Below are 27,922 nucleotides of genomic sequence, written 5' to 3'. Positions count from 1 at the left end.
TTATTATTATTATTATTATTATTGTTGTTGTTGTTGTTGTTGTTGTCGCTGTTGTTTTTATTGTTATTGTTGTTGTTTTTTTTGTTGTTGTTTTTATTATTATAATTAATATTATAATTATTATTATTGTTATTATTATTGTTATTATAATTATTATCGTCTGCTCAATAGGGGCCTTAGCAATAAATCATTTTTAAGGATTAATGACTTATAATAAACATGGATTTACTTGAGTCTAGCTAACAACAGGTTTCCAACGATTTTCAACATCATTCAATTGGAAATGATTTTGTATTATCGTAACCACAATGTATCATTAATTTCTTAATCGTTGGTATCTTTTTTTTTAATTTGAGTAGCAACAAACCTTACCAAGTGCCCAGTATTCTCCGCAATATTCCTGAACAGGTCCGGTTTGTGTTTTTCTTCCAAGGTCTTTCTATTTTCCTTTAACAGCCATGACGATTTTGCGTGGTTCCAGCCGAGACTCTCACTCTGTTGATGCTGGATGAGGCAATTTAATTATCTGTGGGATCACATGATGTTAGTTCTATGCGTTTTTGTATTTTGTGTTGTTTTGTTTTTCTATTTGTATTTTAAATTATTTTTTTACAGTGTAGAATTCGACACACAGAATTGTATTAGTTTTGTTTTCACATGGGCGAAACTAATCCGAGGGTTTGAGGTGTGCTTGTATTAGCTACTTCTTGCATTTGTACTTGTGTATTGTCAAGTATATTTCTACGTATCTTATTTGATCCGCTTTTTTTCTGAAACGCAAGTATAATTTACTGACTAAAAATTCTCACACGTGTCATTAATAGTAGTCACCGACAAGCACAAATTTCTGTCATCTTTGATAAAAGGTTTTCCCATATTGTCAATATTCTTAACTTCATTCAATGGCTGCTACAAATCACGTTGTCTTCTCGAAACCGCCGATTACAATTCCATTCATGTTGTTAACACTATTGTCAGTCTACGTAATTTGATGTATAACAAGCCTCTTGCAGATATAATTCTCTTCATATCTTTCTATTTGAGGTCTGGATGACACTCTCCCTCTTCGATCTTTCTATCCTCTCACATCTTCGTGACCATTTTACTATTATCAACCGATTTCGTTGTTATACTATCGAAATCTATCCCCACAAGACAACTAGAGGTGCCGGGAGACAATCTGTTAATAAGAGTCTTTTTTAATTACACAGAGAAGCGACATCATCGAACTCAGCTCTTAATAGCTCGCAAGTCATGACAAGAAATTCGGAAAGATGATGCAAAAACGGATGTGTCTACTTTCCATCCACCTAATAGAAAGGAGAAATGACGTTGTTCATTTCCGAAAAAGGTACAAATATTCAAGAGACGTTGGCTGTTAAAGGAGTATGGTGATAGAACTCGACCAAGAAAAACCACGTTTAATGTAGATAAGATTCTAACGTTGAGAGAATAAAAATTTAGCTCGTACGTAAAGACATTAGCAACAGAATCCTAAAGACATCAGCAACAGAATCCTAAAGGCATTAGCAACAGAATCCTAAATACACCCGTGCGTCAAGCAAGTTACTTGTATGTATGTGTTTGTGTGTGCGCCTTACTATGTATGTAAACTGTCGACTAAGGCTTCGCGACAGGGCGATAGACTAGTCTAGAATGCTGAGAAGTCTACGAAGTTAAAAACAGGCATATACGTTTGAGCGCTGCATGTTTGCACATTTCTGCAACCACGTTTTGAGAGTGAAGAAAGATGTACCATTTTTCCAGAAAAGTGATAGTGTCTTCTTTAAAGTTTCATGCTGTTTACACACATTATCATTTTGATTCTCGATTGTTGTTTCCGAATATTAATTATCATCTCCAGCTATCAGGGCTGAATATGTAGAAGGAATAATCACTTTGCCCCTGACGTGAGAATTTTATTTTATCCATGGTCCAGCAAGAAATATTTACCACTGTTGTAATCGACGAAGATTACCCGCGACAAAGCATGCCATAGAAGGAAAAAGTTCTTGAGGAAAAAAATCTTTGTCAATACAAGTTCCTCTTCGGCCCAGTTACACAGAAAAGGAAACTTCTTCACTGGGATTGTAGCTAGGAGAAAATTTTTATGAATGCTTTGCAGGAAGGAATCAGGGATTCAAGCTGAATCGAGCATCTGCCATGAAAATTAAGATAGGTATAGATAGACTAAAGAGATTGTAATGACGAGAAGAGGGTATTCTCTACCAGATGTCGAAGCTAATTATTGTATTTTGTCCGGGTGGGGTTGAGTGATGTGAATGGCACCACCCTCAAATGTTGAAACAGTATCGCATTCTAGAATGATCTGGCTCTTATATAGGTAGAGGAGTGCGTCTAGAGCGAGTTAATCAATTTACATTGCGTTTCTTTTCAGTTTGTTATACAGTGTAACCCGGATATAACATACCCTATTATAAGAAAGACGGATATAAGAGAAATTTTCTCTGGTTCCAAATTAGAGCATGTGTTCATGTACAGGGTAACCCGGATAAAAGAACCCTGGATCTAAGTGTAACCCTGATATAAGATAGTTTTAAGACCAAGATAAGTTTCTTATATCCGGGTTACACTGTATTTAAGAAATAAGAACATATGCTTCGTTGTTGTTTCTGTTCATTTGCCTGTTCTACAAGTATTTTAATGGTGAATGCTCTGACGAACTGCAGACACTTGTGCCACCACGACGTGAAAACCCTCGACAGACCCGACAGGCTGCAAAATCCCACCCCACACTGTAGAGATCGCTAGATGTAAAAGATCTTTCTACTCCAGTAGTTTCTTCCCCAGAACCGCTAGACTTTGCAATTCCATTCCAGGTCCCTGCTTCCCCAACTGCACTGGCGTGCAGAAGTTCAAGTGCAACGTGGACCAACATCTTGCTGCCCAAATCCCTACATAGCACCACAGTAGTTGTTGCCCCTGATAGTAGCCCCCTACACCAAAGTGGCAATGTGCCTTGTCTGGGGTGAAAATGTAATAAAAAAAAACTACACTACAAGTAGAAAAATAATGAGGTGCATTTTAGAGTTTTCCTTTTCCTAGACTAGTTGCACATTATTGTTTTCCTTGAAATGGCTTCCGGTATAGTTAGAGAATTTCGGGGTTTATATTCTGGCAGAAATGTTACGAATTTCAAAACATCAACTTCCCACTAAAATTACTTTTTTTAATGTTTAGTAACCACTTATAAAAGCCAAAAACTACTAACGGATGTGAGTTATAGAGACGTAAATGATTGCCGGCCGAAAGTTGAAAACATTGATTACTACTATTTAATTCATAATAAACTGATTCATACTTTTCTTAAGTGGAATTGTAAAACTGGAAGATCTTGAAACTGATACGCAGAGCCAATAGTCCCCACTTCAAACCGTTCATAACGCCATTACACCACGTCCCTTTTTCATACGTATACTAATATTATAAAATGTTATCTTATATACATTTGACACAGTGTTTATTTTAGCTGGGTTCCATAGATGAGTAGAGATTACTATAAGTAGCATAAAATATACTTATGGCAAGTGAACTGCACAAAATATTCCTGATTCATTCCATGAACAGGAATCAGTTCTCCTAACAAACTATTATGTGCATCTTATTTGCAGTAAGTATACTTTTTATAGGCTTCTACGTAGATATGAATGTATGTATAATTGCCTGTGCATTTCTTTTATTTGCTTATTAGAAGTGTGTATATGTATGCTTATTATTATGTCGTGGGTGTGATAATCTGATATCCTTGTCGGTGTTTCCATTTAGCGCCTTCTTGGTTACCTTTCTAAGTAAATGTCTATTTGCTTGCATGACTATTTGCTTCACATTCTCTCTTTTTATGATAAAAAAAGCATGTTCGTTTCACTTCCTCACGTCTTAAGACTTTATCAATTTTACGCCGCGCCATTTTTTTTTAGTCGAGCCAACAGTTGGCGCCAATTCACATATATGTAAGTTTTTTTGTTGCTTTTTTATTTCTTCTTTTTCTTCTTTTTTCTCTGTTTATTTTTTCCCTTTTTTTCCTTCCATTTTTTCTTCGTTTTTTTTTGTCTTTATCTTCTGTTTCTTTTTATTCTGTTTCTTTTTATTCTTTCATTTCTTTCTTTTCTTGATCCGTTTCTTTTTATCTTATTTTTTTTTTTGTTACTTCTTTTTTGTTTCTTCTTCGTTTTCTTTTTTCTTTTTGTTTTCTTTTCTTCTGTTTCTTCCCATTCTTTTTCTTCTTTTTCTTCTGTTTTTCTTCGTTTTCCTCTTTTTTATTCTTTATCGTCGTCTCTATCTAATTCTTCTTCTTTGTCTGCTTTTTCTTCATAGTTACCTTCTCCTTTCTTCCCCACCTGTGCGTTTTATTGATTCATTATTTCTACTGCAACAGCAAGCCAAGTTTTGCTGCCCGTAACGGGGCAAGGTCAAGTGAATGAGAGGGTTGTTTCAGTGCGCTGATATTCGTGTTAATTGCTAGCGGCTGTTCTTTGTTTTTGGTGATTATATTTGACCAACCGGAAGATAGATGTAGACAAAATTAATCTGAATCCTGGTTGCGTCCCCGACCAGTTAACGAAGCCATCGATGAACAGCTTTGTTTATGGAAATACTCGTACGATGCAAGATTTGGTACATAAAGAGGTTATTCCAAAACGCTTATCATTGTTTTTATTAGCTCTTCAAATAATAATAACGGGTTGATAAACATTAAACAAGAAAGTCCTCTTAGTATTTATACAAATGCAAAAATATCATGTGAGATAATATTACAATTGACAGTCTTCCCCTTGTGCATAACTCAAACAGCGCATTCAGTGTCCGTACTATTCAGACCTTTCTTGTTATTGCTGATTCAGTAATAGTGGATAGTGTTAATGCGAGCTTATAGAGCGTAAAAGTATATGTGATAAAATATAGCATAGCACGCACATTAGGTAGTGAATTCATTAGTTCAAATGGCCATGCACTGATAATTGCACGAGAAACACTAGTTATAGGAAAAAAATAATTAATATTTATGAAAATGTTATCATAAGTTCCCTTCAGCTACTATTGAGACCCTTTAAGATACTTACAATAAGCTGTCAACTTTTGCTCTTAAATACTATCTAGCTATATTCTTTGCATATGTCCGCTTGCCTCGACATTATATACTACATAGGACTTAATTCTCTTACCTTTTGCATGATAATTATTGCTGGCCGAGGGTTCGCATTGCAGATTCAAATGTGATTTGTGACTGGGTTCGAATCCTTCGACCGGGAGCAGATATCACTTCCTGCATTGACGATTGCGCAAGCATAAAATACTATGATTTGTAGGGAAAACAATTAATTAAAATAATTTCGTTGTTTTCCCGTGGAATTTCACTTATCGTGGGAAAATTAATCGAATATTTCCTATGCAAACATTTTACAATCATCACTAAACCATATAAATACATTTACATTCAAAATTAATTCAACTAAAAATCTATTTTTCAGTGAAAAACAAAAAATTATCATTAACTGAAGAAAATTAAAATAGCTCGATATTCCATTGTAAAGTGAAATAGAGCTGAGTATACACACATATATATATATGTATATATATATATATATATATATATATACTTTTAAGTATCAAAAGTATTTTTAAATAATATTAAAAATAAACAGTACACAAAATTGTATCCCAATCAAAACTGTTTTAGATGATATTTATTTTCAATTATATAATACTAGCATGGCAACTAAGCTTTACCCGGGCCAAATAAAATCAAATATTCCTATAGAGCACTATTAAAACTAGCTTTATCTCATGCACTCGTTTTGTAGAGAAATGACAGTAGTTAAGAAACCATGAATTAAATCCGAGATTAGCGTCTTTCAATCAGGAAAAATTATGTTTCATTTTTAAATCTGTAATAATATAAAATAACATAAAATTCGCATTTAATTCTTGAAAACATTTAATGATAAAAATGGTCATGTAGTCCCCAGAGCATGAATGTTTTTTTTTTCTTATCTAAATTTTAGATATTATTCGGGTTTACGTTGATTAAAATAATATCAACTTTGTAGGGGTCTGTTATGTATTCTTTAGTTAAAGCTTAACATACAAACAGACAAACACAACTACGCTTTATATAAGAAATAATACACAATTTGTTTAAGTTTTTCATCGGACTGAAATTCATAAAGCATTATTTGTCTGTACGCAGGAAAATGTAATTATATACACACGAGTGAAATTTTTAAAAACTTTGAATATTTATTATTATATTAAAATTTCACTGAATGTTTTATCAACGTCTGCTTGCATCGAATGCGTTTCGTTCTGTTTCCTTCAGCATCTGTGGCCTGTGGATCGTCTTTATGATCACACTACAAAAAACAAACGAGGCGAATACTTGATTTAAATCAGTTATCCTCTGCGCTTTTGTGATACTATCACGGAGCGTAGCAATAGTGAACCCCAAACGTTAACTGTTGACCGCAGCGATTTTCTTTCGGGCCGATCTACTCTCGACCGCTTTCGACTCCAATCTCTTTTATCTTTTTTTGGTCATCTCCAAGCCGCCTACTCTCCAAGAGTATACACTATCCTTCATTAAAAAAAAACCTTCTCAACGTCGCACTCCAAAGACTGTCCATAAAGTTCCCCTAACTTTCCCACACTTCACTGCCACTCCTTGAACTGCCCGTAACTAAGCCTAAATATATCTCTGGTCTGTCCGTCACACATTGATTAACAATTCCTTTGAGATTATTTGTGCATCTTGGTGAATAACTTACTGTCAATTGTTCTGCTGATAAATGTATTTCTTAATCTGTTATGTTTTTCTCATTTTTTACTTGCTACCAGTTGAGGAGGGGCATCGATAGTATCAGAGAGCTATATAATTTAAGATCCGAGTGTATTAGCGTATAAATTTGTAGCCTTTTTAGTATAAAAGCTGAACGTAATTTGAATACAGCCAAGAAATGAATAATCAGTTCTGAATTTGTGTAGAGAAGAAACAACTTTTGAACATGTTTAAACTTATTGTCAGGAAGCAACATGCGGTTAAGACTTTTACTTCAACGCCCAATCCTGTTTGAAGAGAACAGATAAAAGTAGTTAAGAAGAGTGTCCTGTCTAACCCGGTCTCTAGTTGCTCTATGATAAGCAATAGATATTTCAAGCCTGTTCGCAAAAAGTGCTGAAAAGTATCGGATAACAGGATGGAATACTGTTGCAACAATTAGGCAGGAGTTGCTCGGGGCACCCTTTTCTGCCTAGACAGAGTTCAAAACCGACTTTGTAACATAATAGGTGATGCTCGTTCCCCCCCTCCTTGTAACCTCTTTCCCACAGAAGAGACGTTACGAGTTGTTATTTTCATTGTAAGTGCTCATCTGAGCTTCAATCTATGGTCCGCCCTTGCCAAACTTTCACGAAAAGCACTTGTCTAGCCTAAACTACTATCAATAATTTCCCCCATCCGTATTGGTATCTATGGATTCCATAAACAAAGTTTCCTTCCTAGAACTGGCCGTCTGTGGAACTCTGTTACGCTGACTTCTCCCAGCTGACTACAGTCCAACATGAACAAGTTCTTGTGAACTGTCCTCTTTAATAATAAAATTACACCAAATTTCAACTACTAACGATCACGACGCTATTCTCCTAATGGCTATAGTACACACATTAACCCTTATCGTCGAATGGCCTCCGGGCCTTGATAATCGATGAAATATTTATTAAAAAAATAGCACAAAACATAAAAAAATACATTGTACCAGCAGAAGTAGGATAGCTGATACATTGAACGCACTAGACCGTGTGCATAGCTACATGTAGCGGGTATACTCATGCCAAGATTCGAAACTCAAACAGTCGGTAAAATATGTATGTACCGACAGATGTTTACATTCTCGGCGTCTGAAATCGAAATGCATAAACTTGTTTGTGCGCACCTCATCTGCGCATACACGATCCTGAATAAAAAGAAATTATTGTATTTTGTATGAATCAGAGAACTTTCTGAATTTTCGAAATATCTTTCAGGGAATCATCTCGATATTTAAAAAAAAAAACAAAAAAAAAAACAGATTTTTGTCCAATAAACAAGTTGAGTCCAAATCTACGGATCGGCGTCTCCGGCGCCCTTTTACTGGGCTTTAAGCTTGCTATCATCTCGACTCATGCTTACTAAGCGCGTTATTCTTTTATTCTCTTCTGCTCATTTAAAAATCAATTTTTTCATTGAAATATTTCAAACATTCTCACTGAATTTTGTTTCAAATATGAAAACAAATGAACATTATCTCTTATTAATAACTTTTAATGAAATATAATTCGTATAACTTTGTCCACCATTTTCTGTATTGTACGGCTCTTATCCTTTCGACTCTTGCTTCTTTGATATCTCAACTAATGGATTCCCTTGTTTTTACAATAACTCTAAATGTATTCAAGAACATTATATGTTTTTCCTATTGCTGTAAACTTCCATTTTAAACGTATGCCAAATACGTATTATTTGGATTCATCGGACTACTGTTCTCATATTGAGTGTGATTTTCACAACGTTTTGATCGATGTAACCTCCGACCTTCTTCAGGTGTATCTTGTAAAACTCGGGAATATTTCTGTTGAACTCGGGAATTTCGACGGAAGTTCGAGCGGAACCCTTTACTTACTTCACGAGGGTTGCATGCACTTGTTCTGTCAGCAATGACTGGATGAATGTAAACTACCTCTTTTGTGAAGGTATGCCTTTGAACTGATTATTTTTTTTTGTTTAAACTATAACTTGTCTCTTAGTTTCTCACATGTAATTATAAAGCCTATGCATCTTTTTTGCTGACAATATTTCTCTGAAAGCGGCTTATCCTCAAAATTCATATCCCAAATCAAAACTCCTAAAGACCCCTCTCTAAATGTATCCGACCAAACAGTCTAAGTACTTACTTTCTTAAGTTAAGAGGGCACAGATATTCGGTACCATTTCCATTGTGTTCATATTTTTCTCATTTCATAAAATTTGAATTTTCAAGAGATTATAGGTCGATAGCTCTCTTGTGGATGCATTTAAAGAACTGAGTACATTTTTTTGTCATTTTCGGTGAACTGTACTTAACTTTTAGCTATTCTTTTTATAGGGAACACACACAGTTAACACACACATACACACACATATATACACACACACACACATATATATATATATATATATATATACATATATGTAAGTGTATTTATATATAAGAAAAATGGCAAAGATGAATATATTAGAATGCATCAAGATAATAGAAGGATAAGCATACTAGATAGAGTAATTAAAAAACGATAATAATTTCTGATGAAAAATAAAAGATGAGTAAGTTACAATATTTATTAACAAAGAATTATGATAAAGAAAAATTATTTAATCATGAATTTTTAAAGAAGATAAACACTATTAAAAATGTATCATTGATTAGCATAAATTTGAAAATGTATAAAAGAAAACTTTTTGTGAACTAATAAACATTTTCAATCGAGGATAATTAATTATGGAATAAAAATGGAAGAAAAAAAATCAAACAATCAATTAATATATTATTCGATAATATACGCACACGCACAGACACGTATGTATATTATTTTAATACATAGTTTACAATTTAAAATTCAATTTAGCTTATATCTTAGTTTTGTGGGCCATGCTTCTGTTTGTATATCTATATATGTTTGTGGTGCTCGGATTCTGTAAGTGGATTCTTTTACATGTTAACAGAAACCATCTACCTTTACTGAATGAAGTAAAAATTATAAACAAAGAACGGTGGAAAATACGACTATTAAAGGAGCAGCACATTTGCTGAGTAACGATCCACTGTTAAGGAAACCTAGTATAAAATTTAACACTGTATAAGAACTATATATTGTAAATAATACATGTAATATATATATATGTATATATATATATATATATATATATATTAAGAGCAAATAGTTAATAAAACATGTAAAAAACACTTTGAAAAAGAGTTAAAACATATTTAATCTGAGAAGGAAACACTTAATAAGTGGATAGTCCTTAATCCGCGGAGTTTCGAAGAAATACTTTCCTCCTCATCAGAGGGTCAGAATTAGCAAACTGCGGGATCGGATTTTGCATACAAAAGTATTTGATGAAACTGCAAGTAAGTCAAAGATCTTACTTGATAACAAAAAGTGAAGCAAAGGGATATGGTGAAGAAAAAGGTGATTTCACCTGAATGGATAGTCTGCTTCACTTTTTGTTATCAAGTAAGATCTTTGACTTACTTGCAGTTTCATCAAATATGTTTTTAACTCTTTTTCAAAGGGGTTTTAACATGTTTTATTAACTATTTTCTCATATTATAAGCTCTATCTCCTATTCGGTTTTATCGAGCTTTTACATCTGGTTGAGATTACTTTATAAATATTAATTCTTTAATATTCATAATATACTTTAGTTTTACCATATTGGATAATTTTGGTAAATTTAATTGTAATTTTTATTTTATAAACATATATGTATGTATATATGTATGTATGTATGTATATATATATATATATATAGTAGGTAATCATAAATAGTATATATATATATATATATATATATATATATATATATTGATATATATATATATATGTGTGGGGGTGTATTTATGTAGTAATATTATGCCGTAATAAATAATGATATATAATGAATAGTAAGTTGGTTTATCTAGAAAACAAAATAGGTTTTAAACTCCTAAAATTTATACTATAATTGTCCACGAAGACCCGTGGCGTGTTGGATAACGTACTTGTTATATTAAGTCGTAAAGTTAGACTCTTTGGGGGTTTAAGTTTCACTGCACAGTGCGAGCGATACTCAAAATACAATTGCCAATTACTTGCGGAACAAAATAAATTAAGGAGTTCTTTTAAATTCCATGCATATGCCCGAGTACATCAGAAAGATCTCCGTTTTCGAAAAAGATACAACTGAAGAAGATCGGAGGTTACATCGACCTAAACTTTGCAGGAATAACACTCGAAATGAGAAGCGTAGTCCGAAGCATCCGTATAATACCAATAATCAATCCTCATTTTAAAATTAAGAAACGTATTAACACGTAAGGTATTACATTATTTTATTTCGAAACGTATTTCCATGTTACTTCGTTTTATTTTATATGCATATTTCGTTAATAAACTAAATTTAACCCTCAACTCTGCTATTTCAAGCATGGTCCGAAAAGCACCCTGAAACTATTTCAGATTGATGTAGACAAATGAAAACACAACCGCGGGACTGATCACTAGGAACGTACAAGGTCAGGCAAAAGTTGTATAGGTTTTGCAAGAAATCGTGTAGATAATGCTATTATAAAGCTTGTTTTGATAATCCAGAATGAAGTCTAGTGACAAAGAATAAGAACGGGAACTGAAGTGTATTGTATGTAATAGGTTTCCTTTGCCAAAGGATGAATTTGTAAATCAGCTTAAATCGCACACCCAAAATAGGATCGGCAGTTTTATGAAGTAGAAATAACAGCACGATCGGTACTGTTCTCATATTTATGGTCTAATCTGGAAATCTAAAAATATGCATGACAATACATTTGCGGATTCATAGTGTTAACATACGAGCATACGTATAAGAATAAACGTCTTTGTGTCACATGTGTGAGCGATCATGTAAGTAACAGTTGAAGGAAGAGATGGCAAGCTTTTGTCAAGAAAATACAGTCACTATTCTTTACCTATAGATGGGCACGGACAGGTATTATTATTGCAGATCACAGTTAGTTTTTCGTGCAATGCCGAGGAAAGCAGAAATTTCACGCTCTACTAATTTTACAAATTTCGACCTCACCACCGGATGCAGCTTCGTGTAAATTTGTATGGTGACTTGCAGTTTTACGCCTTAACAATGATTAGATGATATAATAGCTGAGGACATCCTTCGCAAGAAGAGAAATGATATCAGAACGATATGATCGATGTGTTACACGAATTTTGAAAATATTCTTAGATTTTGTGAGGAAGATTAGATATGCACACTATAGAAAATTGTGTGTCCAACAGGAGACTTCGTTGATTACCAGTATGCTTAAAAATACTTATCTTAGTAGATGCAGAGTGGTTGAGATTACAAGACCAGTTGACGAGGAATTGATAATTAAAAATAATAAGAGAAACTGATATCAGATTGATTTGAGAGAAAAGTGGCTAAATGAATGTCTGTCGAGAGATGAGTTAGTTTTAATCCAATTAGTGTAAGCAATCTAACATGCTAGCATCTAAAGTTGACCTTAAACGATGATGATGATGATGCTGATGATGATGATGATTACCTGAGAGTCTCTATAGAAATGTATTACAGTGTCTAAATTGAGTAAATGTATATCTATTCATGGTTCAACCCAAACCTCGCGTATATCGAAGTGGTTAATAATGAATCTTATTAAATTATTATCAGTATTTATATATATAGATAGATAGATAGATAGAGAGAGAGAGAGAGAGAGAGAGAGAGAGAGATAGCCGTTCAAGAAAAGATGACGTGATTTCATTTCCGTTTGATGAAACCGGTTTTCTATTTTGATGGAGACCATCTACTAGTTGGCCAGTTGTGTACAAATCCTAAGAGCGACACATGCCTGAAAGTGGCGCAATGTTCAATGAGCGAAATCGAAAATGCGACGCTGTACAATTATGCTCTCTACCGATCCAATTTATGACAACAGGACAATGGTTGGTACCCTCAAAATGCAACGCTTAAGGGCATAGCCCAACGCATAGAACAACTTTTTGGAGGTGGTTGAGCGGAAGCCTAAAACGAAGGACACCGCCAGGAAGATCCGGATCAAGGAGTTCATCGGAAACGTCCAGGCAATCATTAATGAAAGTCTCAAGCCTATTCAGCAGATTGCTAGAAGTTTAGGCGTTTACCATACAACTGTCAATGCATATGTGAAAGAAGACTTAAAGTGTAGATCCGACATCGACAGAAAAGCTAACTCTTGTCTGTGAAGACAAACGACCTAAGGATAATCAAGTCTGTCAGTTTCCTTAACAATTTAGAGCAGACCAAAAAGCTAAATATGCTCTGCCCTCCCACCCCCGCAGACGAGAAGAATGTCTGCTATGACCAGGTTTCAAGTAAGGGCTACATCATGCCATCTCACATCTTCGAAGTCGGCTTGAAAATAAACACCAAAGTGTAGCTGGATATACTGCATGGTTCGAAGGCGGCTACATTGAATATATATCAGTTCTAATTTATCTAAATTGATTTTTTCAATAAAGGTTTTAAAATAAAGATGTAGTGTTGTTTTCTTTAGGGCGACAATGTTATCGCTTCACCTTATATATTTATACTCCTATTATTTTTTGTGGGCGTATTGATAATTATATTAAAAACTCTTTTTTCTATTTATTAAAAAAGAAAATAGACATTTGTTATATATGGGTCATGGAATGACATTCATCTGTAAAAACTCTAGCAAAGTTGCATATTCTTTTAAACATTCATTTTAATTAATTTCCTATTAGTTTTTTTTTTTTTTTCAGTTTTCCTATGGGATGATCATGTTAAGTTACTATTACGTGTAATTATATCACATGCAAATATTCTACATGAATTATACTTGCGTAATATTTGCGTAAAAAGCTTAAACATAAACCTCTTTCTATATGTATTTATGCATGCGTATATATATATATATATATATATATATATATATATATATATAAATATAACACGGAAATTACATAATTGTCGATTCAATAATTTATTTCAACCTTATGGTATTTTAAAGCATCTAAACTAGACAATTACATTTTTGATACTTTTTGAGTATCAAAAATGTAATTGTCTAGTTTAGATGCTTGAAAATACCATAAGGTTGAAATAAATTATTGCATCGACAATTATGTAATTTCCGTGTTATATTTTTATGTTATTGCTCTGTTTACCACATTGAGCTCTCATACCCGGATTTCCTCTGGAATTATTCCATTATAACACTATATATATATATATATATATATATATATATATATATATATATATATATTTGTTAAAAGAATTGTCCACCAAACTTATCTGTCAAATTTTAGTCTACAGACATGAAACTTAATGTATAGGGTATTCGAACCCATGCGAAACTTTATATTTAGGTTTTAGCCGTAGAAAATCGGTTCAAAAGTGTTAAAATTAAAAAAATAAATGAACGTTGAACGACGGCATTACGAATATGCATGCGTAACGTAATAGCTATTGGTTGTTGTTTTAATTTTTATCTTTGCAGCAAACATATTTTCACAACTCAGAATTAACATCAGATGAAAAGTAAACTATAAGCTAAATGTTTTGGTTTGGATTCTCGGTGGTTGCGTACGATTGATTTTTTTTTTAACTTTTTAAATCGTTACTATATATATTGGGTCCAATATAATATAATAAAAATACGAAATCTGCATTAATCAAAACATCATATTTAAGCAATTTTTACGGCCGGGCAATGCCAGACGTCCTGCTAGCATATATATGTATGTATATATATATATATATATATATATATATATATATATATATAGAGAGAGAGAGAGAGAGAGAGAGAGGTAGTCGTTCAGTCAACAGGCGTCTATCCCTTTCAGACACCCTTAGAATTATTTCTGACACCTTCTCCGATTACGCACATCACACCCCAATTCGAGAGACTCTCTCGTCCGTAATAAATAATATACTTAGGCAAGTCTTAATGAAAGAAGAATGAACTCACGTAAGTAAAGAAACGACACGACGATTAGTTAGTCCAAAGAAAACATTTATAGCTCCATTCACAGTTGCTTTTTTTATCTCCCCATTTTTCATTTAGTTTGTGGTTCGTTATGTAGGGGGCGCGGAGGATGATGTGACTTTATTAGCTTATTATTTTTTCCTTTTTGTTGTTGCTGTATTTCTATTCACAGACAAGGAGTCGTATTCAGTTCTAAATTGACTTTAATTTGTTGTAAGCGAAGCTCACCGAATTGGGACTCGGATATGGACCGTGCAAGGACGGAGAAACAAGAAGAAAAAGGGATGGGAAGACATTCCAGTCTGAATAGGTTTGACGCTCGGCAAAATACACAGAAGGGCAGACAATTAAGAGTGATGCTCTGACGATCATCAAGGCTTGATTTGCTTTGGTCTATATGTTCTACGGCAAGTCAACACTTTTCGGTTATTCAACGTCGAAGCTCAATTCCTATTACAATGTTATTTGCTCGCCCCGATTAGGCTAGACACGAAGCCACACGAATGTCGAGGTGAAACTAGCTTCTCTTAGGGATCGAAAGTACAATAATAGCCGAAAACGTACCGTCGCATTTTTGTTTAGTAATTTTTCACAGCAAATAAGCCATATTACCACCTGGACATAAGAGGCAACCAAATGGAATCATGATTATGAGGAGTTAAGCAGAGAGATGCCTGTTCACGTTAGATTTTAACTTTTGCGAGTTTGTACAGCCAGAGAAGCAGGAAGCAGTCACAGAATTCCAATGTCTAGCAGTCCAAGAGTACAATGTATTATAGTAGAAAGCTTTCCAGCACCTACTGACCTCCGCTGTTAAAGAGGTGAGATTTTGCTGCTTGTCAGATTAATCTGGAGTATGTAAGTTGAGGGGGTACAAGTGCTATGAGCCTATCAGTGCACATTCTTTAAAAGTACTTGTAAAACAGGAACAGGAATGCAACATTGTGGTGATGAGACAGGGGTTTGAGCTTCGTCGATAGTACGGGACATATTTGATACTATTTTTGACTGTCTAAAAGTGAGAAACTACAAGTAGATGCACCAGTCCAGATGTGGTAGCAATAATCCATGCATGAGCAGATTATAGCTTTTTAATATATCAGATGCACACTGATGTGAGTAGCTTTCTAGCACGGTAGAGGTAACCTACCTTCTTTGTAGCAGCCTTGGAAATGCTCTTGATGCATTTGTTCGAATTCCTGTCCCCTGTGGATGAAAAGTCCAGGAGTCTGAAGGATGAGCTCGCAAGTAAGGTGCTATTTCTCATAGCATTCGGTGATTGAGAAGTTTTTTTGTTGTTTTTTTTTGTACTTCTTAAATGAAAGTAGCTTAATCTTAGTAGCATTGACTGTTACCATTTATTAACTAGGGGTCGTTTTCTAAGGTGTCTATAATTGCTCTGGATATGTCTATATTTGTTTTTCCTCATGTTTATTATAGAGCGTGATGTAAGCAAATATGCCCATCTCGGACACAATTTTATTAATGACTTTGTTTATGAATACCGTAAATAATAAATGTCTAAGAATCGATCCTTGCACCACACCTGTACAATTATGATGTTGTTTAGACCTATGACCATTAAGAACAACTCGGATTTTTCTAAAAAATATCTGATTATCCTAAGTATACGTCCAGAAATGCCATATGATTTCATTCTTTTGAAAAGCTTTTCATGCCAGATCTTGTTAAAAGAGTTGAATATACCAAGAATTACAGCCTTAGCAACCCCTGCATTATCCAGTGCATGACATATGATTTCAGAGATGACTGTTAAAATGTCTATAGTAGAACCGGCTTTCCTAAATCCATACACTCGGTTAGCAAGAAGCTTAGCATTTACAAAATGGTGGGCTAATGTTTAATTGATTAAGTACTCAATTATTTTTGCAAAGAAGGACACTGATTCAAGGATAGGTAAATTAAACTTCGTCAGGAAGGAGGGTGTAATTCCTAGTAGGTCGTACCTATTAGGACAAAGCTTCTGGAAAAAAAAGTCTCTTATAGTTCAGAACCTATTCTATGTAGTCAGAATAATGTCGAAGCAAACCGTGATTGGTATTCTAAATTTATCATTATATACAATTCTTTGGACAAAAGTTGCTCGTTTTTCCTTATTGGGGTTAACTAGTGACTTCCGTACAGTTCGGGTGCATAATAATATATCTAACTATATACCAATCTGACCATATTTTTTGGAATATATTTATGTATCTATCGATATGTATTTAATAATACCGTATCTTCAACACTGTTACGCTCTGGCATTAACGATGTAATTTCCTTCTCTTGATGAATTGAACATTATAGATGTAATTAGAAGTATAAATTTGCATTTAAAAACATCAGTATTGACACATGTATTCGCCTAGCGTTAACGACGTTGGATTGCTAGATCCAAAATTGTCGGGTTGAACTCGGCAGGATGTTGACTAATTGTAGAATATACAGCGATGAAATTTCAAAAAGCATTTATGTTACAGAATGTTTAATTTTATATATATATATATATATATATATATATATATATATATATATATATATAGTAATTTATAAAATATATATGGCGATAAATCTACATTGAATATTCTGCGTTTCATCCAACTATAGGATTCGTCAGGCTTATGCGCGAATTCTGTCGTTGCTTCTTGTTTTTATATATGTTTAGGATTAAAACCATAAGGAAGAAATTTGCTCGCCATCGCATTCGGCGTATTAGTTCATCTGTTTTTTGGATTAATTTAATAATATAGCTATGCTTGCTGGGTGTGGGGATGTTTCGAAATTAACTCTTTCCATATCTATTTTTAATGTGGTGAAATAGATTCTTTTGAAAGTGCTCGACTGTTTTAGGAGCTAAGTATAACTACTTCATTTATTCACATAAATTTAATATACGAAAGTATAGATTTATGTGTAAACTTTAAGTATTTACTTCAAAAGTGCTCAATACGTAGGCATGAATTAATCCAAAAAACAGATTAACTAATACACCGAATGCGATGGCGAGCAAATTTCTTTCTTATGGTTTTAATCAAGACCGTCTTAAAAGACAAGATGGCCGGTGGGCAAAAATAATTTAATCTGCTGACGTCATCACGGATAGTCCTTACCGGTTACACCGGTAGTCACCGGTAAGCACTCGTAACGTCTTGGAGTCAGTGTAATATTTCTTTTTTTATTAAAATGCCTTCACGGTGAATCGTTCCAAATTGCTGAGGAAATTATCATAAAGGACCAAAAAGTGACAGTATTTTCATTTCCGAAAGATAAAGAATTATAATGCAGTAAAAAAAAAAAGATTTTACACCATCTCCATTCAGCAAAGTAAGTTTTAACGTTCTCCCCCCTGTATTTAACACGATGTAACTATAATTTAATTCAATATTATCATCCTAAATTTTTTACCATTCAAAAGAAGAAGCTTCAAATAAATTGCTAATATTAAAAAAAAAAATTTACAGCATACAAAACTAATGAAAATGCGAGACAACATCGATTCTTTAAAACACGTGATTTAAAAATCTAGCAAAAATTAATTTTCCTGAAATTTTTCAATATTTAAAAATAAACTATGTCGGCTGATAAAATTTTTAAACTTTTTTTTAAAGCTAGAAAGATAAAATTTAAAAATACTTATGAAACTAAACTAAAAAAAAAAAACGCGCGTTCACTCGTGGTCTTTTCATTTCATTTCATTAACGTAATTGGGTTTGTATTACTGTACACATAGATTCGAAAAAGTTGTCAAAAAACAAGTATATAACAAATAAATGTTATGAAAGGCAAGATAAGTTACTTTTCTACCAAACTGGATATATTTTTGTGTTTTTATTCAATGTAACATGTTTATTCAGCTCGAAAACCATACGGTGTTTACCGATGTATTGGAACATTCAAGATGGGGTCTAATTCTCTCTTTAACACGGTAAGTGTGGGAAAAGATGTTATAAATAAAAAACCGGATGAAAAATACTGTTAAAAACTCGCTCAATATATGTTACCGTGACATAGATTGATTCGGCGGGTTTTTAATAGTATTTTGAATAGTTTTTTATTTATAACACCTTTTTCCAAACTTACGGTGTTAAAGAGGGTGTGAGACGCCATCTTGAATTTTCGAATACATCGGTAAACACTGTATGTTTTTCGAGCTGAATAAACATGTTACATTGAATAAAAACACAAAAAATATATTCAGTTTGGCAGAAAAGTAACTTATCTTGCCTTTGATAACATTTATTTGTTATATATTTGTTTTTTGAAAACTTTTTCGAATCTATGTGTACAGTAATACAAACCCACGTATTTTTACAAACTGAAAATATGGATATAAAAAAAATGATTTTGCATGTTATTTTTGTTATGTGGTGAAATAATCTTAGATAAGAAACATGATTTTTTCTTTAGGTTAATTATTTTTTTACTGTGCAAAATTTCATGAATTTATTAAAAATGTTGTTTTTGATTTTGAAAAAATTTTGTGGTTCATTTTGATTAAAAAAATATTCATTATGATTAAAAAATATTCATTTTGATTAAAAAATATTCATTTTGATTAAAAAAAAATATTGTTCATTTTGATTAAAAAATATTCATTTTGATTTAAAAAAAAGTTTAATTTTAATATTTGTTTATTGTCTTAACTCATATCAAATGTTTTGCTTGTGTTCTGCTTCAAATATTCATAATCTTACATGCATAATTTTCATTTAATTATATTAAATAAACTTCAAGTTTATTTCAAATCAAATCGTGTTCCTTCACTTTTTAAAATGTAATTTATAAGTAATTAAAGAACGCATTCTAATGTTTAAAATATATAATACAATATTAGATGAGTTTCAGTATAAATCATCGTGTTCTTTCTTTATTTCTTTATTTTAATCCAATTTTGAAGTTTTGTAACGCTGTCTGTAAAAATTACTGTTCATTATTGACAGTCTAAGAGTTCCACATATCTTGCTTGTTGGGACCTCGGCGATGACGTCATTTTTTCAGCTGGCCTGCCATCTTTATAACGAAGGCCACGTTTTAATCCTCAACATATATAAAAACAAGAAGCAACGAGAGAATTCGCACATAAGCCTGACGAATCCTATAGTTGGATGAAACGCAGAATATTCAGTGTAGCTTAATCGCCATATATATTTTATAAATTACTAACTAGCTCTACCTACGTATTGAACACTTTTGAAGTAAATACTTAAAGCTTACGCATAAATCTATACTTTCGTATATTAAATTTATATGAATAAATGAAGTAGATATATATATATATATATATATATTTTATATATATATCTCCTTTTTTCTGTCAATATTTATCTTACTGACACAAGGTATACACTATGTATATATATATATATATATATATATATATATATATATATATATATATACACACTCGTGAACAAAAAAAATGGGCCATGATTAAAATTGGAACAAAAAAAATGGGCCATGATTGAAATTGGAAAGAAAACAATTTTTTAAATTTTTATCGCTTGTTTGCTAATAATTAGCTGTTATTTAGTATTTTTCAGATTATTAGTATTAAAGATGAGTCCAAGAAAAGTAAGACGACATCTTGACGAAAAAATTAAAAACCGAATTGCAGGATTACGACAGGCAAATTTGACTTACAAGCAGATTTTCGACATTTTGAAAGAAGAAAAGGTGGCAACATCTCTTTCAGCTGTGAAGAGAATTGGGCAAAGGTTCGAAATTGAAGGCACAGTGAGCAGGAAAGTTGGTTCTGATCGCCCCAGAGCATCCACAATGAAGGACGATCACAGGCTTAAAATGACCGTTTTGAAGGATCGCAAAAAACTTATGTTGACCATAGCAAACAATTCTAAACAGCAAAAAGAAATTCTCTTTCTAGAGTGACAATATCCAGAAGGATGAAGGAAATGGGATTTTCATCAAAAAGATGTGCAAAAAAACCTTTGTTAACTAAGAAGAACATCAGCGACAGAAAGACATTTGCATCATGTTATGGTACGAAAGATGCAGATTGGTTTAGAAATGTTTTCTGGTCGGACGAATCAAGATTTTGCCTTGCCAGTGATGCCCCTGAACGTTGCATCCGAAGATCCGGAGAAAGATTTTCACCGAATTGCATAAAAACCACAGTAAAACATGGAAACGGAGGAATAATGGTATGGGGGACCTTTTTTGCTGCAGGAGTTGAGGAAATTATCAGATGTGATGCGTCAATTAATGCCAAAGAATACATTCAAATATTAGAAAGAGGTCTATTACCAAGCATCCAGAAGTTAGAAATGAACAATGACATTATTTTTCAACATGATAATGCCCTTGCACACACAGCAAAAGTCACAAAGAAGTGGCTTACTGATAATTCAATTGATGTGATGTTTTGGCCTGGCCAAAGCCCAGATTTAAACCCAATGGAAAATATTTGGGTTATAATATCTCGTGCATTAGTTAGAAAAACTTTTTCCAACAAAGAAAAATTATGGGAAGCAGTACAAAGAGAATGGAATAACATCTCCTCTTCACAGTGCTCCAAGTTGGTTGAGAGCATGATAATAAGAATTGATCTTTTAAAAAGATCTAAGGGCAATTCCATTCCATACTAAGTTTTTATTAAAGTAAATATCTTGCTCTATATTTTTTTACTCATTTTCGTTTATTATTTAATTGCATTTTGTGTAATGCAGCTTTTTGTGCAATAAATTGTAAATTTCTTTCCTGACCCATTTTTTTCATGAGTGTATATATATGCGTGTGTGTGTCTGTGTATTCATCTCTCTATAGAACACCGCCTGTAAATCACTGGATATGCCCTCCAGATTATCGTTTAATATGTATAAAATAATGTACTTAATCTTCCACCCAGCGATCGAGAACACGCTACACTCGTAGATTAAATTATTTTTTTAAAAATACATCTGAAAAAGGTCGGAGCTTACATCAACGGAAACTTTGTGAAAATAATACTCCAGATGAGAACAGTAGTTTGAATAATCCAAATGCTACGACGGAAAATAATTTGTTTTTTTAACTTATTTAAAACGCTTATGGATTCGGCGTAAGCATATAAAAACTATGAACCAGACTTACTTTGTTTCAAAAACTGAGAGGTTCAATTGTCTAAAATAACAAAAAAAAAGACACAAATTTACATAAAAATGTTCCGTTTATAATTTAGAAAAATATGTTACATACGTAAGATGTTTGACTGATTTTTTCTTTACTTATGTATATATGTGCCAATTAGTTTTGCTTGATTATAGTGAAAGGTTTAAATTATTATGAATATGTTGTTTTATTTGAAGTAGTGAACTTTAAACTAATATAAACTACAGAACAATATTTTGATTATACAAATATGTGATATTTATAAAGATCAATTCATGACATTTATATCTTAAAAATAATTTCGAGCATATGAGTACCGCGGCTCTTATGTATATGGTGTAATTTAGATGTCTGTTTTTCCAAAATTCCTTGTTTTAAATTAGGTTCTATTTCAGCAATAACGCGTCGAATGCAGTCTTCCAAATAGTATATTGTGCGTAGACATGTGACTTTATGTATCCCCAAAGAAAATAAGCTAATGTAGTAAAAGCACACGAATAAGATGGCCACTTGATAGGCCCGTTTCGTGAAATTATTCGTTCAGTAAATTAAATCATTCATTCAAATAAAATAGATTTTTGCAATTTGCAAATGCTGTTCTGGTGTTAGTCCCTTCATGATAAATAGACGAACCAAGCTGAGATCAAAGTAACCGATCGTTGACAAATCTGCAATTAAAAAAGGAGTTGTCAATTTCAAGTTGAACCCCTCTAAAAAGAACACCCAGAACAACTGACCACACAATTCGAACCTGATAAGTGGCATGTATATATCTGAACAACGAATTTGTTGCATGAATGAGAAGCACAAATACCGATACGAGTAAACTGTCTCGAGAAATGAACTCATCTCAGCTTTCGATAATACTAATGTTGGGATCATTAATAAGAATAGGAATCTGGAACTGTAAAAATCGGAATTGGTACCAGAATTGGAAAAATTGGTGCCTATTTTCCGGTATCAAAGACAGTTATTAAAACATTTTACATTAATTGTTTGTTTTGTTTGAAACAAATATCTCCATTGCTGGTAGTAATTATAAAATTATAAATATGCATTGATTTGTTACTACGAGTGAAACTGAAATCTGCAGATGAGTTTTACAAGTGTTTTTTTTTTACATTTGTGAAATGTATGCAAATATTAAGTGAGTTTTTAGAATGCATCTATTCATATGTAGGTACTTGAAAAACTCGGAGTCGATATTTGTCTCATAATAAGGAATTTAGAACAGCACCAGTAATTATATCGGAATTCAGAAAAATAACAAATAGTCTAATATATACATATCAGTAAATACATTTCTCTCTCTCATAGAGTCATAATAATATATTTTTATTTTAAATATTTATTATTTTTACCTACATACATTAGTTTACACACGCGCGCGCACACACAGATATGTATATGTATACATGTATTTGTGTACATGTATTCATGTATATGGATATATATATATACATATATTTCTATATGTATGTGTATATATATATATGCATATAAAATACCTATGTATATATATGTATGTGTTTCTGTACATGTATATATGTATCTGAATATATACATATATACCTGTACACAAATACATGTATATATAAATATATATATATAAATATATATATATAAATATATATATATATATATATATATATATATATATATATATATATATATATATAAGGTATATAGAGAGAAATAAAGAGAAAGAGGTAGGGAAAAAGCGACAGAGTGTCTGTGACAGTCAGAGATTTATAAAAAGGCGTAATGCAACTAAATAATGAAAAATGGCGTTGCGTCTTTGACAATAGTTTTGCGCGTAGTGCCGGGTAGCAAATAAAGAGATTTCGTCGTCATCAACTTTTGAGGCAATCCTTTAATTTCCAATTCATTTTAGTTCGTGACATCACACGTATATGTGACAATCACTCTGCAAACACCGTTCCGTTTGATCGTCTTCCCCGTTTGCCCAATATCATCTCTCCGATCTGAATATAATTCTCCTCGGCAGAAGTGCGAACAGACCCCTCCAAAAAATAAGTCAGTGATAACTACGCTGGAAAATGAAAATCTCAAAGCTAGAAAAAAATACGTGAGAGGTGTTCCAAAAGTAAGACCTCCTATTTTTTATTCAGCCCGAATGGATCATAGACGATTACAAATCGCATTATAATTACTCAACTTTTGCATTCATGACCTGAAAGTGTTACCTTTTGTTGCAGATATTGACGGTGTGAGAATCTAAGAAAGTAACCCCTGTCAGGGACAGGCGTCAGAAGCTTGGAAGCATCATTAAATTCCTGGCAAAAGTACACTGAGAATAGTGTTGACTATGTAGAAAAATAAATTCTAGAGCATAAAAGGTCGCACGTTTTCATAATACTGTTCCTGTTTTCTTAGCTCTTCAAGTTGTTTTTAGTTAAAAAAAGGAGGCTTTACTTTTGTAACGACCCTCGTATATACTTGTGTATAATCCAACCAATTAAATGGTATGTCCGAAAAAATGAACTTATTATTTTTGTTGTATATCGGTTATAAGCGTGTAATGAATGTGAGTCATATTTTTGATAAAAATATATTTTAACATTTTCTGATGGTCATATTACATGATGACTGATAACTCTGGTCTTTACATGTTAGATGGTGAAAGGAAGGTTGAATTCGAAGAAAATATGGTGGAAAGATAACAGAAGGAAGATTTGCTTCGTTTTGGTCTCGTTGTTTTTATTTTTCGGTATATTGACCATTTTCAAGTTATTTAATGCTCAATCAGATCTTTTACTTTAAGAGTCAGAGACGCCTTAAGTCAGCGTACTGTTACGACATATAGAAAGGTGTTACTTAAACCACGCTTTTCTTGTTTTGGCAGACGAGAAAACCGACTTCGAAATCTAATGAGCAATTATGTCGTTTCTGTCATGAAGAACCTTTCGCGCTGTCAGTCTATATTTCTTTCCATATGCAGGTGTTTGACTAAATTCAAATTTCTCGTTTCCCTCAAGTAAACGATGCAGAGTAAGAATTCCTCTTGTTACAACAACGGAAAAAATTGTTTTTTTCTGCCTCCATATGTTAAAATCTCAGGTAGAAAAAAAAACAATGGACAAAGCTTATTTACAAGATGTCCCCAAATTTGGGTTCACTGCATATTGCAACCTAGTCGTCTTTATATTTAACGCAAAAATTACTGCTCATAAACCGCCCCCAGCGTAATCTGACCTTGTTTATTCTTGTTGTCGTCTCGTTGGGACCTGGAAGAAAAACAGAAAAACAGAACTCAGTAACTGAGGGAAACAATATATACATATATATATATATACATATATATATATATATATATATATATATATATATATATATATATATATAACAGAAAAGCAAATAAAACAAATAAAACATAAAGTGTGGGCATACGTCAGTACGACTGCCACATCTAAAAGACTCGAGTTTTACCTACGTGCTTGACGCCGAGGGACATATTCTCCCGATCTTTATCGTAAGTGAAAGAGTTCATTATTATCCGTAGGGTGGACATAGCATCCCAATTCATTATTTCCATTTCTGTTCGAAGGTTAAACTATCCATCTCATTTACATTTTTGAGTGACACTTAGCTTTGATAAGTAATGACGCTGCAGTAATATGGTATGTCTGAGAAAAGATTATAATCGGAGAGAAATGATGAATGAAAAGCAAAAATAGCATAATCAAAGTGTATCTGTTTAACGCCATATGAACCCTTATAAAATATCGATTATAAAGATGAATATATTAATTGGGCGGAAATTTGTATTTTACCTATAGATTGAGAAAAGGTTTTGTTTTCTTCCCTTCACAGGTGGTCATAATATATCCGATATCGTTTTGTATGATAATCGCCCCAGAAAATGTTGGAGTCTACTGGATTTAGGAAGAAATACAACGAAAGATAAGTGTCGCAACGGCAGAGATGCGTATTGGTTTTAGTATTGAAAATTATCAAGGCTAGACGTAAGAGAAAAACAGTAAGTTTGAAGGGAGTTCCATGTTTTGAGAAAACGCTACTGAAATCGAAAACTGCATTAAAATGAACCCACCAAATCAACAAGTCAAACGAGCTCGAACAAAGGAAGCGGGGTTAATATTAGACAATTTTGAAGAACATTAATGCAATAGAGACGATTCCACGAGTTATCCATTAGCTAAAATAGCAAAAAAAAAAATAATAGAATAACATCTTCATATTTTTATGGTGTCATTAAGAAAGAACTACTACACTACAATAACCGCAAATGATAAGAAAATTCCACAGATGATGATATAATTATGTACAGACATATACTACGTCGCTTTCTAAACGAGGAGATTACAGCTGAGCGGATGGTAGAACCTGTAGTAAATTAATCCAAAAAGAGGCGATAATGCTCAAAAGGGTGATCTCAAAATCACAAAGCAGATACTATATTATCATCTCGGAAAGCAAATGAAGAAGGAAATGCATGGGAAAATCGTATCATGACTACAGAATAAATACTATATTACAACCTTGCAATAAAGAAGGTAACACATGAAAAGATTGTTGCACGATAAAGGAGATTCTATATTACCACTAGCATATGACAGTGGAAGTTATATTAATGTCCAGTTACGCAAGCCATGTAACAGAGAAAGCTAATACATTAGACTGAAACCGTGTGGTAAATTGAATTGAACATTAAAGAATCGTACAATACTACAATTAATGCAAGCAACATTACAATGTCGGCTTCAAACAGACAGGAACTAAATCATCATAAATGAACTGGTATGTACATTAAGATTTTAAAAAAAGTAAAGAAGAAAATGAAAAGCATACGCACGGAGTGTAATGCATAAAAATAAGGATGAAAGGGAAAAACAAAGAAAACAGAATAAAATCAGAAATATCAAAGAAGAAAGCAAAGAAAAGACACTACAGTTATTTTTACTTGGATAAACATTGTCGCTAACAATACAGAGGACGGTTTCAACTCAAAAGATTGGAATGTGTTTTTACCTATGTGCGTAAAATAAAATTTCCCCTTCTGGCGGGACCTTCAAAGCGCATTGACGGTATCAAATGCTCAACTTCTGAGCATGTTTTCGATCTTAATAGGCAAATACTGAAGTGGTGTGGTTTTGATTATATTAATTGACTCTCAGATTTTCGAGAAACCATCAAGAAAGTTGTAACCAACATGTTCCTCTTATAAATACTTCACTGCTAAAAGAATACAATGTAAGTATTTTTACATATCTACTTAATTCACGCACACACACACACACACACACACACACACACACACACGCACACACACACATATATATATATATATATATATATATATATATATATATATATATGAATACTGGGTTTATTATTTTTGCTGGTATAGATGTTAGCACATGTGTATAAGTACAGTAATAATGACCTTGCTCGGGGTCAATAAATAAGTTCTAAAAGTATATTTTCAAGTGATCTGACAACAGTGATATGTAGTGAGTAGGGTCACAAAAGTACCGGCACCGAACTATATCAGGAAAAAGGCCAACGGATGTGCCACTACTTATGAATGAGGCCGACTTGGGAGTTTTAGTAACCGGTCGCTGGGAAAACTGTTGAGGTCGTACACGGCCATCTACCTGTGTGTTTGTTTAATTGCCAGTCTGTCAGTCTAGCTATATATATATATATATATATATATATATATATATATATATATGTGTGTGTGTGTGTGTGTGTGTGTGTGTATAAATATATATATACATATATATATGCATATATATATATATATATGTCATGGAAATTTATGTTTGTTACTTACGTATAATCTAAACACCTACTGAACCTATTGCCTCGACATTTTGCGATAGCGTTTTTATCTAATCCAACCGTTTTTTATATATATTTAAAATGAAACAATATTAAAATATTAAAAAAAATTTTTTTCGAAATTGTTGTTTCATTTTGAACGCGACAAAAATCGTTTTTTTCATTCATTTCTTCATAGTGATTGTTTTATTTTGCTCTTACATTTATAC

General features: G+C 32.7%; 1 long non-coding RNA gene across 2 annotated transcripts in view; it reads right to left on the bottom strand.

The window, feature by feature from the left end:
• The window catches only part of LOC145267546 (uncharacterized), a 332,078-nt gene that overhangs the window by 175,886 nt on the left and 128,270 nt on the right, over positions 1-27,922 (bottom strand). Inside the window, exon 2 of one of the 2 annotated variants that reach the window (XR_013864853.1) lies at positions 24,324-25,135. The exons of the other annotated variant lie outside the window; for it this stretch is intronic. This is a non-coding gene — a long non-coding RNA (uncharacterized LOC145267546). Of the gene's footprint in view, positions 1-24,323; positions 25,136-27,922 lie in introns of those variants that run through there. 2 annotated transcript variants of the gene reach the window in all.

This window comes from Euprymna scolopes, chromosome 1 (genome assembly GCF_053919585.1).
Source record: "Euprymna scolopes isolate OS-2025 chromosome 1, ASM5391958v1, whole genome shotgun sequence".
NCBI lineage: Eukaryota > Metazoa > Mollusca > Cephalopoda > Sepiida > Sepiolidae > Euprymna > Euprymna scolopes.
Note: the sequence above shows the minus strand (reverse complement) of the source record. Positions and strands in the feature narration are given on the sequence as shown.